Source organism: Drosophila ficusphila, unplaced genomic scaffold, assembly GCF_018152265.1.
Source record: "Drosophila ficusphila isolate 14025-0441.05 unplaced genomic scaffold, ASM1815226v1 contig_839, whole genome shotgun sequence".
Lineage (NCBI taxonomy): Eukaryota > Metazoa > Arthropoda > Insecta > Diptera > Drosophilidae > Drosophila > Drosophila ficusphila.
The window spans coordinates 1-18,270 of NW_025064789.1; the positions used below are offsets into that span (position 1 = coordinate 1).

The following is an 18,270-nucleotide window of genomic DNA, read 5'->3' on the forward strand; positions in this document are numbered from 1 at the left end:
TCCAATGTTTGTCCAACTACCTCCTGGAAATTTTTCCGGCACAGAATGCACCCCACATTCTGACGAGGCCTCCCCGGAGGCCCCGAAATAGGAGGGAAAGTAGAAGGCAGCAGTACGCAATGGTGCAGCGTAACTGGGACAAACATAAGGAGATGCATAAAATCCTTGCTTGATGGAGCTGATGAGTCGGTAATGCCAAACAGAGAAATTATGGAACCCTACTGGAGAGAAGTGATGACCCAACCCAGCCCAAGCTCTTGCGAGAACACACGGTTCCACATGGAACACGCGCTTGAGAGGGTTTGGTCCCCTATTAATGAACGGGACTTAAGGGTAAACAAGGTGCCATTATCTTCATCTCCGGGGCCTGACGGGATATCTCCAAAAACTGCCAGGAGTATTCCAACGGGTATTATGCTTCGCATAATGAACCTTATTCTCTGGTGCGGCAATCTACCACAACCATCACGACTGGCCAGAACCATCTTCATCCCGAAGATGGCGACGGCAACTCGTCCGCAAGACTTTCGTCCCATTTCGGTCCCCTCGGTCTTGGTTAGGCAACTAAATGCTATTCTAGCAACCCGATTGACCTCATCAATCAATTGGGACCCGCGTCAGCGGGGGTTCCTGCCTACCGATGGGTGTGCCGATAATGCGACGATAGTCGACTTAATTCTGAGGGAAAGCCATAAACGTTGGAAATCATGCTACATCGCGACACTAGATGTTAGCAAGGCATTTGATTCTGTATCTCATGCCGCAATCAAAAACACCTTGATTGCATATGGCCTACCAAAGGATTTCGTCGACTACGTACAGAGATCGTACGAGGTCGGGGGCACCACACTCAATGGGGAGGGCTGGATATCAGATGTGATCAGACCTGCGCGAGGTGTTAAGCAAGGGGATCCTCTGTCTCCAGTTCTATTCAACTTGATCATGGATCGGTTGCTTAGATCCCTACCCAAAGAGATTGGTGCCAAAGTCGGAAATGCCATGATAAACGCGGCAGCATTCGCTGATGATCTGGTCCTTTTTGCGGAAACTCCGATGGGCCTTCAAAAATTGTTGGACAAAACAGTTGACTTTTTGTCTTCTGTGGGACTCGACCTAAATGCTAACAAGTGTTTCACTGTTAGCATAAAGGGACAGCCGAAACAAAAGTGTAGTGTTGTAACGCAACACAGCTTTCGTGTAGGCTCGCGAGAATGTCCTTCAATGAAGCGCACCGACGAGTGGAAGTATTTAGGTATCCGGTTCACAGCGGAGGGGAGGGCCCGGTACAATCCAGCGGAAGACTTCGGTCCGAAGCTGTTGAGATTGACACGGGCCCCCCTGAAGCCACAACAGAAGTTATTTGCCCTTAGGACTGTCCTTATCCCACAACTCTATCACAAGCTGACCCTTGGGAGTGTGACGATAGGCGTTCTAAGAAAATCTGACAAATTGGTACGATTCTATATCCGGAAATGGTTAGATCTTCCGGCGGATGTGCCAGTATCCTTCTTCCACGCCCCCCATAATTCTGGGGGACTCGGGATCCCATCATTAAGATGGATAGCTCCAATGCTTCGTTTAAAACGATTGAGCAGCATTAAGTGGCCCCACCTCGAACAATCCGAGGCGGCCAGCTGTTTCATGGACGACGAAATGCGGCGGGCCCGGGTTAGATTACTAGCGGGAGGTACGGAACTGCTTTCACGTTCGGACATAGAGTCGTACTGGGCAAATAGGTTGTACATGTCTGTTGATGGCAGCGGTCTCCGTGAAGCTGGTAAATTCCACCAGCAACATGGATGGGTAAGTCAACCCACGCGTTTACTAACAGGAAAGGAATATTTGAACGGAATCAAGTTGCGGATAAATGCCCTACCTTCAAAGTCTCGTACTACGAGGGGACGGCACGAATTGGATAGACTGTGTCGTGCAGGATGTGATGCTTCCGAAACAACAAACCACATCTTGCAGAAATGTTACCGTACGCATGGAAGGCGGGTAGCTAGACACAACAGCGTAGTAAATTCAATCAAGTTGGGACTTGAGAGAAAAGGCTGCGTTGTTCATGTCGAACCAAGTCTGCAATGCGAATCCGGCTTGAATAAACCTGACCTGGTGGCTATCCGACAAAATCACATTTATGTGATAGACGCTCAGGTTGTGACAGACGGACACTCGATCGACGATGCGCACAAACGCAAAGTCGAGAGATACGACAGACCGGACATACGTACTGAATTGCGGCGACAATACGGAGGGACATGTGACATCGAGTTCCACTCCGCAACACTAAACTGGAGGGGGATCTGGAGTAGTCAGTCCGTAAAACGATTGATTGCAAAGGACCTCCTAGCTACTGGTGATAGTAATATCATCAGTATCAGGGCAGTGAAAGGAGGCATTTATTGCTTTAGACATTTTATGTATTGGAGCGGTTACTCTGGCGGTGCGGGTTGATGAAAGCACTGTGGTTATGCAAAATTGCCTGCTACCTTGGCACAACATCCAAAAAAGGTATAAACATCGCAAGTTGTCATATGAGGAGGGTTTTAGTACGTAGGCGCTGTAGAACTTCGGTTCTGATAGAACAGTGAATCGTGCATGCTATGAACTCTAATAAGAGATTAGTAGTATCTTTCGAAGATTTCCCTTCCTTAGCGATCAAAAAAAAAAAAAAAAAAAAAAAAATAGCCAAATGCCTCGTCATCTAATTAGTGACGCGCATGAATGGATTAACGACGGACGTGTGTTTTCGACGTGCTCCATTAATTTGTGAATAACTTTTGATTCCGTGCGAATAAATTGCTAATTTTTAGCTTAAAATTCGTAGATTCACCAAGCGATCATAATCGTTTAGTTTTCCGGTCGGAAAAGTGCGGTTTTCCTCGCGAAAACACCGTGTGAAGTTTGTCAACAACAGCACGTGCTGGATTTTCCGCTGCAGCTTGTGTGTGTGGGTGAGTAGAGCACAGTTTACTCTCCCTACTCCATGGAGGGCGCGCTCTGGAGCGAGCTTCGGCGAGCAGTCGGGCCAGCAGTCGGCCCGTGTGCTGCGAGTACGGCGAGGCGTCGGCGCGGAAAGAGAGGGAAGGCGACGACGAGCGCGGTGCCGAAACCGACGCAGCCGAAGCTGTTGGCGCTTGACGTCAACAAGCCTCTGCCGGCGCCGGTAGGTGTGCTGAGGAGAGCCCGTCTCCTCTCTCGAGGTGGCGTTGGCCTGCCTCTGCCGCTGCCGCTGACGTCGCTGCCATTGACGTCGCTGCCGCTGGCGTCGCTGCCGCTGGCGTCGCTGCTGCCGCTGCTCCCGCTGCTGCTCCCGCTGCTGCTCCCGCTGCTGCCCCCGCTGCTGCCCCCGCTGCTGCCCCCGCTGCTGCCCTCGCTGCTGCCAGGAATGCTGGTGGAGCCGCGGCTGCCCCCCTGTCCCCGTCCCCCTCCCGTCGTCGCGTCCGTCCCTGATACGGTGGCCGAGCTGGCCAAGATCAAGGATGAGTTCCTGGACGAAGTCGTTGCGTCGAATCTGTCGACCAAGCAGGCCTGCGCCATGATGCGGTGCCTAAATAGGTACGAGGGCCTGGTAATTGCGCTATCGGCGCGGAATGCAGCCTTGGAGGCTCTCCGCGACCAGCAGCGAATGCCGCCGCCGCCGCCCCCGAAGTCCGTCATGGCGCAGGCTGTGGTCCCCATGCCACCTGCTGGGTATGCAGCCGCATATCCCAGCCTGCCAGCGCCTCTAGCTGCTCCGGTGCCTGCCCCGCGGAAGCCACGCGAGACGTGGTCCGCCGTTGTGGTGAGCAAGGACCCGTCAGTGAGCGGAAAGGAGGTTGCCGAAAAGGTGCGCAAGGAGATCGCCCCTTCGCTTGGCGTCCGCCTGCATGAGGTGAGAGGGCTTGCGCGTGGCGGTGCCATCATCCGCACCCCCTCATCAGGTGAGATTCGGAAGGTTGTCGCAAACAAGAAGTTTGCAGAAGTTGGCCTGGAGATCAAGCAGAGCCCGGTGCAGCGACCCAAGGTGGTCGTTAGCAACGTCGACACTGCGACGAAGCCAGCCGACTTTATGAAGGACCTGTACAGGAACAACTTCGCGGATGTGATGGATGTGGCCTCCTTTGAAAAGGCGGTACACCTTGAGAAGCCATGGTCTGCGGCTGACGGCGCCACAGTCAATGTGACGCTCGACGTCAACGCCGTGGCCCTTGAGGTGCTGGATGGTGCAAAGGCGTACATCGGCTGGTTCGCCTACAACTGCCGAGCCTTGGTGCGCACGTACGCCTGCCACAGGTGCGTCGGATTCGACCACAAGGTCGCCCAGTGCCGATATAAGGAGAATGTGTGCCGCCAGTGCGGACAGAACGGCCACAGTGCGCGGAGTTGCACGAACCCGGTGGACTGCCGGAACTGCCGCTTCAAGGGGTATGCATCGGGACACAATATGTTGTCCCCAAGCTGCCCAGTGTATGCGGCTGTGCTGGCGAGGGTGAATGCTAGACACTAATGTTTAGCATCATCCAGGCAAACTGTGGCCGAGGCCGAGCTGCGACTGTCGAGCTCGGAGTCCGATTGAGGGAATCAGGATTTCTGTTCGCACTTTTGCAGGAGCCATATCCAGACGTCGGGAGGATGGATGTGCTGCCTGAAGGAATGAGGATCTTCGCCGATCGGCGAGGGAAGGCAGCCATCCTAGTGGATCACCAGGATGTCATCTGTATGCCAGTGGAGCCCCTCACCACCGACCACGGCGTATGCGTGAGCGTTAAAGGGAGTTTTGGCTCAATCTTCCTTTGCTCCGTATATTGCCAATTCGACGCCGACCTAGACCCGTATCTCAGATACATGGATGCGGTCCTGCTGCAGGCCAGCAGAACGCCGTGCATCATGGGACTTGATGCGAATGCAGTATCCCCCATGTGGTTTAGCAAGCTCTCTCGGCAGACCGAGGGGCAAGCTAACCGCACCCGGGGTGAACTGCTGTCTGAGTGGATGCTGGAGAAAGGAGTCGTCGCTCTTAACCAGCACAGTGAGGTGTTCACGTTCGATAGCGGCAGAGCCCGCAGTGATATCGACGTGACGATCGCCAACGAAGCAGCATCTATGTGGGCCACATATGAGTGGAGAGTGGGCGAGTGGGAGTTAAGTGATCACAACAGGATTACTGTTGTTGCCACACCAACTACCACGCGCGCAGTTGAGAGCACAGCTCCTGTGCCGTCCTGGAACTTCTCCACTGCTCGCTGGCGATTGTTCGAAGAGGAATTGGTAAGCCGGGCAGCCGGACTTTCGGAAGACTTCTCTGAATCGCCGTTGGACCAGCAAGTTTCTGCCCTGCGGCAAGTGGTGCACGAGGCGTGCGACCTTGCGCTGGGTAGGAAGACGCCGAGATCGCCTAGGAGGAGAGCACGTTGGTGGACCGCCGACCTCAGCTCTGCGCGCCGCGAAGTCAGAAGACTTCGGCGCAGGCTCCAGGACGCCCGCCGACGGGGCGACGTCGAAAGGACTGAGCTGCTTGTGGTCGAACTGAGGATCGCCTCAGCCGGCTACAAAAAGCTTATTCTGAAGGCGAAGGAGGACAGCTGGAAAAACTTCGTGGGAGAGAACGCAGACGATCCATGGGGGCGCGTCTACAAGATTTGCCGCGGTCGTAACAAACGCTCGGAGATTGGGTGTCTTCGCGTAAATGGCGAGCTGGTCACCGATTGGGGTGACTGTGCGTGAGTGCTCCTCCGTAACTTTTTCCCAGTTGCGGAGTCAGATGCACCGATTGCCTACGCGGAGACAGTCCCACCGGCGCTCGATGAATTCGAGGTTTACGCTTGTGTCGCCAGGTTGAAGAGCAGACGCTCGCCTGGCATGGACGGCATCAACGGCACGATCTGCAAGGCGGTCTGGCGCGCCATACCTCAATACCTCACGAGGCTATTTTCCCGGTGTATCCGGTCGGGGTACTTTCCCAGCGAGTGGAAGTGTCCACGCGTAGTGGCGCTACTCAAGGGACCCGACAAGGACAAGTGCGAGCCATCCTCGTACAGGGGAATCTGTCTGCTGCCCGTTTTCGGCAAGGTGCTTGAGGGAATCATGGTGAATCGCGTTAGAGAAGTTCTTCCGGAAGGCTGCAGATGGCAGTTTGGATTTCGCCGAGGACGATGTGTGGAGGAAGCTTGGAGACACGTAAAGAGCAGTGTCGCCGCCAGCACGGCGCGATACGTGCTTGGACTTTTCGTGGACTTCAAAGGAGCTTTCGACAACGTCGAATGGTGCGCTGCACTGCGCCGATTGGCCGAGTTGGGATGCCGGGAAATGAGCTTGTGGCGAAGCTTCTTCTCCGGCCGAAGAGCAGTGATCCGAAGCAGTGTTGGTACTGACGTACCAGTCACTAGAGGTTGCCCGCAGGGGTCAATCAGTGGCCCATTTATTTGGGATCTACTGATGGATGTACTGCTACAGCGCCTTGAGCCGTACTGCGCACTCAGCGCGTACGCGGATGACCTGCTTCTTCTCATCGAGGGAAACTCCCGACTCGCGCTTGAAGAAAAGGAGCGCAACTAATGTCCATTGTTGAAACGTGGGGAGCAGAAATTGGTGTAACCGTTTCCACCAGCAAGACGGTGGTTATGCTGCTGAAGGGCAACATGGCGCGTACGCCATTGGTAAGATTTGCGGGAGCAAGCTTGCCGTATGTCCGCAGCTGCCGGTACCTTGGCATCAAAGTCAGTGAGCGCATGAGCTTCATGGTGCACATCACCTCGCTCAGAATGCGGATCACGGGAGTTGTTGGAGCATTGGCGCGTGTGCTTCGAGCCGACTGGGGCCTCAGTCCTCGAGCCAAGCGGACCATATATGCCGGACTCTTAGCACCCTGTGTGCTCTTTGGTGCCTCGGTATGGTATGTCAGTACGACGAGGCAAATAGTGGCCAGGAGGCGACTTATTGCCTGCCAAAGGCTGATCCTACTTGGAAGCCTTCCGGTATGCCGAACAGTGTCTTCCCTGGCACTGCAGGTTCTTGCTGGAGCTCCCCCGCTTGACTTGGCTGCAATGAAAATTGCCGTTAAGTTCAAGCTGAAGCGTGGATACCCGTTGGAGGAATACGACTGGCTCTACGGCGAAGACCTTTCAGGTCTAAGCTGGAAGCAGAGAATGGAGCGGATTGACGAGTGTCTATTGCGTGATTGGCAGGACAGATGGGATGATGTGGACTCCCCAGGACGGGTGACCCACAACTTCATCCCAAATGTCGGCCTCGTCCATCGAAATCTCAATTTTGGGTTTTCGATGCGCATGGGATTCCTGCTTACAGGGCACGGGTCGTTGAACGCATTTCTGCATAGCAGAGCTCTCAGCGATACCGCCGCATGCTCATGTGGCGATCCTAGTGAGGATTGGGAGCACATCCTTTGTGCTTGCCCCCTTTATGCAGATTTGCGCGACCTCAATGGACTTGGTGTGCAGCGCGTTGGCGAAACCTGGACGTTTGGAAGGATTCTGGAGGACGAGGACAGGACTCGAAGGCTGAAGGAGTTTGCTGAGGAGGTTTTCACCAGGAGAGGGAGGAACTCCTAGTTCCTTTTGTTTACGCCGTGTGGTGAGCGGAGAAGAATACTGCCACAGCCCACCATTGCTTGTCGTAGGAGGCGACTAATATGGCTTGGGCACTCTATCCGGGCTTGTCGGAGCCAAAAGGGAGGGTCCACCGAACCCTGCATTTCGGTACCACGGGTTGAGCAGTGCCTTCCAAGGCTGCTCATTGAGGTCGGCCCCCTTGTGGGAGTATCGTGGTGGCTGTGGTTGATACCTATATCGCGGGTAGAACTTTCAAGTTCGACGAAGAGTTGCGTATATACGACTCGGGTGCTGTGACCCTAAGATCAGAAGAGATTTTAGATAGATCTCGCTCCTCAGCAAGGGGGAGTGTTTGCCCGACAAGCACACACTCGAATTGCTACCGGGATAGTTGCTACGTACATAGCTGTAGCTTCTATTTTGGGGCGTTGGTCTGGCGCTTAATCTAGACACATGCACTATATACATGGGTATATAAGAGTGTCGTGGCTGTACTCCCTTCAATGTGGAACACGCCACGTTAAATAAAACTCGGAGGGATCCGATCCACACCACCTGTCCCTATCTACTATCTAGCGAAACCACAGCCAAGGGAACGGGCTTGGAATAATTAGCGGGGAAAGAAGACCCTTTTGAGCTTGACTCTAATCTGGCAGTGTAAGGAGACATAAGAGGTGTAGAATAAGTGGGAGATATTAGGCTTCGGTTTGATATCGCCAATGAAATACCACTACTCTTATTGTTTCCTTACTTACTTGATTAAATGGAACGTGTATCATTTCCTAGCCATTATACGGATATATTTATTATATCTTATGGTATTGGGTTTTGATGCAAGCTTCTTGATCAAAGTATCACGAGTTTGTTATATAATCGCAAACAAATTCTTTAATAAAACGATGCATTTATGTATTTTTGATTTGAAAATTTGGTATAACTCCAATTACTCAGGTATGATCCAATTCAAGGACATTGCCAGGTAGGGAGTTTGACTGGGGCGGTACATCTCTCAAATAATAACGGAGGTGTCCCAAGGCCAGCTCAGTGCGGACAGAAACCACACATAGAGCAAAAGGGCAAATGCTGACTTGATCTCGGTGTTCAGTACACACAGGGACAGCAAAAGCTCGGCCTATCGATCCTTTTGGTTTAAAGAGTTTTTAACAAGAGGTGTCAGAAAAGTTACCATAGGGATAACTGGCTTGTGGCGGCCAAGCGTTCATAGCGACGTCGCTTTTTGATCCTTCGATGTCGGCTCTTCCTATCATTGTGAAGCAAAATTCACCAAGCGTTGGATTGTTCACCCATGCAAGGGAACGTGAGCTGGGTTTAGACCGTCGTGAGACAGGTTAGTTTTACCCTACTAATGACAAAACGTTGTTGCGACAGCATTCCTGCGTAGTACGAGAGGAACCGCAGGTACGGACCAATGGCACAATACTTGTTCGAGCGAACAGTGGTATGACGCTACGTCCGTTGGATTATGCCTGAACGCCTCTAAGGTCGTATCCGTGCTGGACTGCAATGATAAATAAGGGGCAATTTGCATTGTATGGCTTCTAAACCATTTAAAGTTTATAATTCATTTTATAAACGACAATGGATGTGATGCCAATGTAATTTGTAACATAGTAAATTGGGAGGATCTTCGATCACCTGATGCCGCGCTAGTTACATATAAAAACATTATTTAATACAATGACAAAGCCTAGAATCAATTGTAAACGACTTTTGTAACAGGCAAGGTGTTGTAAGTGGTTGAGCAGCTGCCATACTGCGATCCACTGAAGCTTATCCTTTGCTTGATGATTCGATATTTAATAAAATAACGAAATGGAAAGAATATTATAATTATTAAATTTATTTTGATAATTATAATTTTGGATTTTTGGGGAATCCAAAGAAAAAGGTAGCCAAAAAGTACTCGTCATATTATTAGTGACGCATATAAGATCATGTCAAAGTAAAAGAAACAAAGTAATGTTTGAGATTAACTATGAATCCACTTTTACGGTAGCCAAATGTCCCGTCATATTATTAGTGACGCATATAAGATCATGTCAAAGTAAAAGAAACAAAGTAATGTTTGAGATTAACTATGAATCCACTTTTACGGTAGCCAAATGTTCCGTCATATTATTAGTGACGCATATAAGATCATGTCAAAGTAAAAGAAACAAAGTAATGTTTGAGATTAACTATGAATCCACTTTTACGGTAGCCAAATGTTCCGTCATATTATTAGTGACGCATATAAGATCATGTCAAAGTAAAAGAAACAAAGTAATGTTTGAGATTAACTATGAATCCACTTTTACGGTAGCCAAATGTCCCGTCATATTATTAGTGACGCATATAAGATCATGTCAAAGTAAAAGAAACAAAGTAATGTTTGAGATTAACTATGAATCCACTTTTACGGTAGCCAAATGTTCCGTCATATTATTAGTGACGCATATAAGATCATGTCAAAGTAAAAGAAACAAAGGTAATGTTTGAGATTAACTATGAATCCACTTTTACGGTAGCCAAATGTTCCGTCATATTATTAGTGACGCATATAAGATCATGTCAAAGTAAAAGAAACAAAGTAATGTTTGAGATTAACTATGAATCCACTTTTACGGTAGCCAAATGTTCCGTCATATTATTAGTGACGCATATAAGATCATGTCAAAGTAAAAGAAACAAAGTAATGTTTGAGATTAACTATGAATCCACTTTTACGGTAGCCAAATGTTCCGTCATATTATTAGTGACGCATATAAGATCATGTCAAAGTAAAAGAAACAAAGTAATGTTTGAGATTAACTATGAATCCACTTTTACGGTAGCCAAATGTTCCGTCATATTATTAGTGACGCATATAAGATCATGTCAAAGTAAAAGAAACAAAGTAATGTTTGAGATTAACTATGAATCCACTTTTACGGTAGCCAAATGTCCCGTCATATTATTAGTGACGCATATAAGATCATGTCAAAGTAAAAGAAACAAAGTAATGTTTGAGATTAACTATGAATCCACTTTTACGGTAGCCAAATGTCCCGTCATATTATTAGTGACGCATATAAGATCATGTCAAAGTAAAAGAAACAAAGTAATGTTTGAGATTAACTATGAATCCACTTTTACCGTAGCCAAATATTCCGTCATATTATTAGTGACGCATATAAGATCATGTCAAAGTAAAAGAAACAAAGTAATGTTTGAGATTAACTATGAATCCACTTTTACGGTAGCCAAATGTCCCGTCATATTATTAGTGACGCATATAAGATCATGTCAAAGTAAAAGAAACAAAGTAATGTTTGAGATTAACTATGAATCCACTTTTACCGTAGCCAAATGTTCCGTCATATTATTAGTGACGCATATAAGATCATGTCAAAGTAAAAGAAACAAAGTAATGTTTGAGATTAACTATGAATCCACTTTTACGGTAGCCAAATGTTCCGTCATATTATTAGTGACGCATATAAGATCATGTCAAAGTAAAAGAAACAAAGTAATGTTTGAGATTAACTATGAATCCACTTTTACGGTAGCCAAATGTCCCGTCATATTATTAGTGACGCATATAAGATCATGTCAAAGTAAAAGAAACAAAGTAATGTTTGAGATTAACTATGAATCCACTTTTACCGTAGCCAAATATTCCGTCATATTATTAGTGACGCATATAAGATCATGTCAAAGTAAAAGAAACAAAGTAATGTTTGAGATTAACTATGAATCCACTTTTACGGTAGCCAAATGTCCCGTCATATTATTAGTGACGCATATAAGATCATGTCAAAGTAAAAGAAACAAAGTAATGTTTGAGATAACTATATATAAACCTCTTTACGGTAACCAAGAGTCTCGTCACATTAATAATAATAGTTAATGAATGTATAGCCATATAGATGATTGGTGACCGGTAATGAATAAAAAAAAAAACCTATATTTAATATATCTATAAATAATACATATTATTTGCGGAATCGTTCATATAATATTATACTATGATATAATATTATTAAAATAGGTAATTAATTTATTATTACGATATAAGTCACCCTGACTAACAAAAGATTTTTTAAAATACACAATTGAATGGCGGGAGTAACTGTAACTTTTAAAGTGTAGTTCAATGCCTTGTTAATCAATTAGTAATGTTCATCAATAAATTAATCAAATTCCTACTGTCCCGAAGAATTGCTACTGGGATAAAATTAAATTAAACCAACGCGGCTGGTGCTCACACTAAACACTTTTTTTCCATTAAAAATCATTATAGGTAGGCAAGGCAGTTTTGCCGATCAAAGTATTCTTCAAAATATATGAAATTATGATATCCGTATATATATATATATATATATGATATCAATAATATAAATAAATTTACCATATACATATGAAAATCAGTATGAATATCAATTATATGAAGAAATATATATCATATGTATATAAAAAAGTATGAAATATACCTATAAACCTACCTATAAGTGGTTGCCGACTCAAGTATTGTTTAAAACATATGATATGCATATGATTTTGTCAATAATATTAATAAATTAATCATATACATATGAAAATCAGCATAAATATCAATTATATTAAGAAATATATCATATGTATATAAAAAAGTATGAAATATACCTATAAACTCTTAAGTAAATTAAGAGAAAGCCACAGTGTGGGCTCATCTAGTACTGAAAACACCCGATATCTAGATAGGGTGTTCAAAAACTATTATAGGTAGGCAGTGGTTGCCGACCCAAGTATTGTTCAAAACATATGATATGCATATGATTTTGTCAATAATATTAATAAATTAACCATATACATATGAAAATCAGCATAAATATCAATTATATTAAGAAATATAACATATGTATATAAAAAAGTATGAAATATACCTATAAACTCTTAAGTAAATTAAGAGAAAGCCACAGTGTGGGCTCATCTAGTACAGAAAACACCCGATATCTAGATAGGGTGTTCAAAAACTATTATAGGTAGGCAGTGGTTGCCGACCCAAGTATTGTTCAAAACATATGATATGCATATGATTTTGTCAATAATATTAATAAATTAACCATATACATATGAAAATCAGCATAAATATCAATTATATTAAGAAATATATCATATGTATATAAAAAAGTATGAAATATACCTATAAACTCTTAAGTAAATTAAGAGAAAGCCACAGTGTGGGCTCATCTAGTACAGAAAACACCCGATATCTAGATAGGGTGTTCAAAAACTATTATAGGTAGGCAGTGGTTGCCGACCCAAGTATTGTTCAAAACATATGATATGCATATGATTTTGTCAATAATATAAATAAATTTACCATATACATATGAAAATCAGCATAAATATCAATTATATTAAGAAATATATCATATGTATATAAAAAAGTATGAAATATACCTATAAACTCTTAAGTAAATTAAGAGAAAGCCACAGTGTGGGCTCATCTAGTACAGAAAACACCCGATATCTAGATAGGGTGTTCAAAAACTATTATAGGTAGGCAGTGGTTGCCGACCCAAGTATTGTTCAAAACATATGATATGCATATGATTTTGTCAATAATATAAATAAATTTACCATATACATATGAAAATCAGCATAAATATAAATTATATGAAGAAGTAATTCATATGTATATAAAAAGTACTGAATTCAATATTCTCTTAAGTTATTATAGGAGAATAACTGTAGGGTGGGTGGCAAGCCCAATTGAAAATGCCCGATTTCAAGACATCGATGCAAAAAACTACTATAGGATGGTCAGTGGATGTCCATCTAGAATTGATATAAATCTATGTATATAATATGATTTAGTCAATGTTGACAATATATATTATAATATTATCCGTATAAATTTGTTTCTTTATTCTTTTTGAATACGAGACTTGGCTGAGCGGACTAATATTATTAAAACTCAAGATAATAACGTTGAAACGTGCGCCAAGGTTATATATGTATATATATAATAACAATTGGTTTCCAATTATTATCGTTAATTTTTGGTGGCAGGCTAATATAATGTATATTAAATTAGTACCTGCCTTAAAATCGGACGCACTATATCGTTTGCCGGTATAGTGAGTTCAAATAAAATAATAATATTTTTTAATAATATTATTATTAAATAAATACTTATTTTTCATATGCGCTCGGTTTTATATTATATATCATTCGAGAGTTATATGGAAAAATGTTAAATTTTAAATTTAACATCAAAATACAAATGATTTAATTCAATATTTATATTGATTAAACAAAAATTGCAAATGTGTGGATACATAAATAATTATGTATGTTGAAATAAAATGATATTTTAGAATAAAATATTGTACATATAATAAAATTATAGTAGCAAATATATATTAAATAAAAATTATGTTATAAAATTATACATACATACGTATATTTATATATATGATGTAATGAATAATTCTTATAACATCTAAAACTTGTTATATTAGTGGCGAAACAAGTATAAAACAAAACATAAAAGAAGGATTACGAATGCTATACAAGTTTTGGCCGTAATCAAATTCAAAAAATAGAATATTAAAATAATAGATCTATAATATTTATATTGCATTATTTCTATTCGAAAATATGAATGAAATATGTAAAGAAAAACATTATTCTGGTTGATCCTGCCAGTAGTTATATGCTTGTCTCAAAGATTAAGCCATGCATGTCTAAGTACACACGAATTAAAAGTGAAACCGCAAAAGGCTCATTATATCAGTTATGGTTCCTTAGATCGTTAACAGTTACTTGGATAACTGTGGTAATTCTAGAGCTAATACATGCAATTAAAACATGAACCTTTATGGGACATGTGCTTTTATTAGGCTAAAACCAAGCGATCGCAAGATCGTTATATTGGTTGAACTCTAGATAACATGCAGATCGTATGGTCATGTACCGACGACAGATCTTTCAAATGTCTGCCCTATCAACTTTTGATGGTAGTATCTAGGACTACCATGGTTGCAACGGGTAACGGGGAATCAGGGTTCGATTCCGGAGAGGGAGCCTGAGAAACGGCTACCACATCTAAGGAAGGCAGCAGGCGCGTAAATTACCCACTCCCAGCTCGGGGAGGTAGTGACGAAAAATAACAATACAGGACTCATATCCGAGGCCCTGTAATTGGAATGAGTACACTTTAAATCCTTTAACAAGGACCAATTGGAGGGCAAGTCTGGTGCCAGCAGCCGCGGTAATTCCAGCTCCAATAGCGTATATTAAAGTTGTTGCGGTTAAAACGTTCGTAGTTGAACTTGTGCTTCATACGGGTAGTACAACTTACATTTGTGGTTAGTACTATACCTTTATGTATGTAAGCGTATTACCGGTGGAGTTCTTATATGTGATTAAGTACTTGTATTTTTTCATATGTTCCTCCTATTTAAAAACCTGCATTAGTGCTCTTAAACGAGTGTTATTGTGGGCCGGTACAATTACTTTGAACAAATTAGAGTGCTTAAAGCAGGCTTCAAATGCCTGAATATTCTGTGCATGGGATAATGAAATAAGACCTCTGTTCTGCTTTCATTGGTTTTCAGATCAAGAGGTAATGATTAATAGAAGCAGTTTGGGGGCATTAGTATTACGACGCGAGAGGTGAAATTCTTGGACCGTCGTAAGACTAACTTAAGCGAAAGCATTTGCCAAAGATGTTTTCATTAATCAAGAACGAAAGTTAGAGGTTCGAAGGCGATCAGATACCGCCCTAGTTCTAACCATAAACGATGCCAGCTAGCAATTGGGTGTAGCTACTTTTATGGCTCTCTCAGTCGCTTCCCGGGAAACCAAAGCTTTTGGGCTCCGGGGGAAGTATGGTTGCAAAGCTGAAACTTAAAGGAATTGACGGAAGGGCACCACCAGGAGTGGAGCCTGCGGCTTAATTTGACTCAACACGGGAAAACTTACCAGGTCCGAACATAAGTGTGTAAGACAGATTGATAGCTCTTTCTCGAATCTATGGGTGGTGGTGCATGGCCGTTCTTAGTTCGTGGAGTGATTTGTCTGGTTAATTCCGATAACGAACGAGACTCAAATATATTAAATAGATATCTTCAGGATTATGGTGTTGAAGCTTATATAGCCTTCATTCATGGTGGGCAGTAAAATGTTTATTGTGTTTGAATGTGTTTATGTAAGTGGAGCCGTACCTGTTGGTTTGTCCCATTATAAGGACACTAGCTTCTTAAATGGACAAATTGCGTCTAGCAATAATGAGATTGAGCAATAACAGGTCTGTGATGCCCTTAGATGTCCTGGGCTGCACGCGCGCTACAATGAAAGTATCAACGTGTATTTCCTAGACCGAGAGGTCCGGGTAAACCGCTGAACCACTTTCATGCTTGGGATTGTGAACTGAAACTGTTCACATGAACTTGGAATTCCCAGTAAGTGTGAGTCATTAACTCGCATTGATTACGTCCCTGCCCTTTGTACACACCGCCCGTCGCTACTACCGATTGAATTATTTAGTGAGGTCTCCGGACGTGATCACTGTGACGCCTTGCGTGTTACGGTTGTTTCGCAAAAGTTGACCGAACTTGATTATTTAGAGGAAGTAAAAGTCGTAACAAGGTTTCCGTAGGTGAACCTGCGGAAGGATCATTATTGTATATAATATCTTTACCGTAAACAACAATAACTTGTTTTAATTATAAAATATATTTTTATAATATAACAAGATAAAATTGCCAAACAATTATATATTTATAAAAAAAAGAAGTTCAATGAAAATTTGGATTAAATTTTTTTATAAATAAAATCAAGCAAACAAGAATAATAATCAAGCAAATTAAATTGTATTATAATATATTCACAAATTTATGTTTATATATTATAATATGAAACTTGCGTGTATATGGACCATAATATACACGCGTTGCGAATATGTATTGTTCATCATAGTTATGGGCATACATTGGCTAATGCAACAACCTAAAATGTTGAATGTTGTACCTGGTTTACTTCAGGTTAATGTTTTATATAAAAAACGCAATATTATATCACATTAAAATTATATGAAATTGTAAATTATCCAAGTAATAAATGGTATAATATTGTTTATATAAAACTAAGACATTTCGCAGCATTTCGTTTTAGGTATAAAAAAAAGATTTATTGAAGGAATTGATATATGCCAGTAAAATGGTGTATTTTTAATTTCTTTCAATAAATTCATATTTGACAAATTGAAATAATAAATATAAAAACTCTAAGCGGTGGATCACTCGGCTCATGGGTCGATGAAGAACGCAGCAAACTGTGCGTCATCGTGTGAACTGCAGGACACATGAACATCGACATTTTGAACGCATATCGCAGTCCATGCTGTTATGGTACTTTAATTAATTTTTTAGTGCTGCTTGGACTACATATGGTTGAGGGTTGTAAGACTATGCTAATTAAGTTGTTTAGAAATTTGGTAATCAAATTTCTAAGCATATGGTATATTATTGGATAAAAATTTTAATTAAATATAATTATTATTTTTATTCATAATATTAAAATATCTATGGAAAACATTATCTCACATTATAAATAATTTGATTGTGAAAAACGAAGAAAAATATTTTCATTTTCAATCATATAATACTGAGGAATGTCTAGCATAAAAAATGTTTGAAATATTTTTCATCTAGAATTGTCTCTTATTAATGATTTAGTAAAATTGAAATCTTTTGTAAATGTTATTGTTCTTCGTTAAATTCGTTTAAAACTCATAACTAAATTAAAACTAATTAACGAAAAAAATTTTTATACGAATTCATTAAATGTTTCTCCATTATATAAATGTAAAGAATATATTGAAAAAAAAAATGTTATATACAACCTCAACTCATATGGGACTACCCCCTGAATTTAAGCATATTAATTAGGGGAGGAAAAGAAACTAACTAGGATTTTCTTAGTAGCGGCGAGCGAAAAGAAATCAGTTCAGCACTAAGTCACTTTGTCTATATGGCAAATGTGAGATGCAGTGTATGGAGCGTCAATATTCTAGTATGAGAAATTAACGATTTAAGTCCTTCTTAAATGAGGCCATTTACCCATAGAGGGTGCCAGGCCCGTATAACGTTAATGATTACTAGATGATGTTTCCAAAGAGTCGTGTTGCTTGATAGTGCAGCACTAAGTGGGTGGTAAACTCCATCTAAAACTAAATATAACCATGAGACCGATAGTAAACAAGTACCGTGAGGGAAAGTTGAAAAGAACTCTGAATAGAGAGTTAAATAGTACGTGAAACTGCTTAGAGGTTAAGCCCGATGAACCTGAATATCCATTATGGAAAATTCATCATTAAAATTGTAATATTTAAACAATATTATGATAATAGTGTGCATTTTTTCCATATAAGGACATTGTAATCTATTAGCATACAAAATTTATCATAAAATATGGCTTATAGTTTATTTAAATTAAAATGCTTGCGTTTTAACACAAAATAAATGTCATTAATTTGATAAAGTGCTGATAGATTTATATGATTACAGTGCGTTAATTTTTCGGAATTATATAATGGCATAATTATCAATGATTTTTGTGTTTATTATATGCACTTGTATGATTAACAATGCGAAAGATTCAGGATACCTTCGGGACCCGTCTTGAAACACGGACCAAGGAGTCTAACATATGTGCAAGTTATTGGGATATAAACCTAATAGCGTAA

The 18,270-nt window shown here is 42.1% G+C and overlaps 2 non-coding genes across 2 annotated transcripts; both read left to right on the forward strand.

Annotated features, from left to right (window-relative positions):
- The first annotated feature begins 14,208 nt into the window (after window positions 1-14,208).
- LOC122320818 lies at window positions 14,209-16,205 on the forward strand. The gene has a single exon (XR_006245856.1). It is a non-coding gene; the product is annotated as a small subunit ribosomal RNA (ribosomal RNA).
- A 600-nt stretch (window positions 16,206-16,805) lies between these two features.
- Window positions 16,806-16,985, forward strand: LOC122320817. The gene has a single exon (XR_006245855.1). It is a non-coding gene; the product is annotated as a 5.8S ribosomal RNA (ribosomal RNA).
- The last annotated feature ends 1,285 nt before the right edge of the window (window positions 16,986-18,270 follow it).